The sequence below is a fragment of the Aptenodytes forsteri genome, unplaced genomic scaffold (assembly GCF_000699145.1).
Source record: "Aptenodytes forsteri isolate BGI_AS27 unplaced genomic scaffold, ASM69914v1 Scaffold258, whole genome shotgun sequence".
Lineage (NCBI taxonomy): Eukaryota > Metazoa > Chordata > Aves > Sphenisciformes > Spheniscidae > Aptenodytes > Aptenodytes forsteri.
Window position 1 is genome coordinate 1,734,762 of NW_008795250.1, and position 1,056 is coordinate 1,735,817.

The following is a 1,056-nucleotide window of genomic DNA, read 5'->3' on the forward strand; positions in this document are numbered from 1 at the left end:
GCGCAGGGGCTTTGCCAGGCTCTGCCGTGCTGGTGGGGGCCAGGCTGCTGCCAGGGCACGTAGGAGAAACCGGTCCCGATCCCATCCCGCCTTGGGACAGGGTTTGGCTGGGATCCCCTTGTCCTGGCTCAGCGGCAGCGACAGTCCCACCCTCGCTGTGCCGTGGTCGGCAGCCGAGGTGATCCCCCCATTTTCCCACAGACATATCTCAACTATTTCTAAAGAGCTTTTATTTTCCGTTCGTTCTCTTTTACCCCCTGAAAGAAGCAGGGATTTTGCTCCGAAGGGCTTTCCCAGGGAGCTAGCCCGCGGCGAGGTCTCTGCAGCCAAGCCCACGGCCCCAAAACCTCCCCATCCTGCACCGGCCACCGCATCCAGCCACGACGACAACCCACCCAACGCTCCCACTGCCCCCGGCTCCCGACATGGGGGCTTCACGCCGGCTCCAGACCCTACGAACACCTCGGGGAGAGCAAAGGCCTGAACATCTGATGCGGGAAGAAGAAGGAGGGCTGTTTTATTTTCTTCCGCTGTCCCGCAGGCAGGCAGAGCAGCGCTGGGCTCCGCGGGCGCGGGGAGGGAGCGACCCGTCTGCTCGTTTGTGTGTTTTATTCGGGATGAATCACGGCGCCGCGGGGCGCTGCGCCTGGCATTAATAAACCTGACAGCCTCTCGCCGAGCGTAATTGCAGCGGTTTTGATAATGAAGGTATGACTCTAACGGGCTTGGGGCAAAACCCTCTCTCCTGATGGCTGAGACGTCGCAATGGGGAGCGATGACGTGCAGCCGCCTTCCCCGGTCCGGGCACCCTTCGGTGAAAGGCAACGGGGTGCTCTGGCCCCCTGGGAGCCGCTGCAGAAACGTGGCTGGTGGTGGCATTGCCTCCGGCTGGCCGAATGCGGGGTCAAGCAGCTCCCCACACCACCTCCCGTCCTGTCCCTCCCCACCCCCTGGGAGCCGCTGCATGCTGAAACGTGGTGGTGGCATTGCCTCCGGCTGGCCGAATGTGGGGTCAAGCAGCTCCCTCCCCACCACCCCCCCCGCCCCACTTCCTTC

At 63.5% G+C, this 1,056-nt stretch overlaps 1 protein-coding gene across 1 annotated transcript in view; it reads right to left on the minus strand.

Moving 5' to 3' along the window:
• Positions 1–1,056, minus strand: part of LOC103898617 (cytochrome c oxidase subunit 5A, mitochondrial) — a 23,699-nt gene that overhangs the window by 10,300 nt on the left and 12,343 nt on the right. The gene's annotated exons all lie outside the window — the stretch shown is intronic.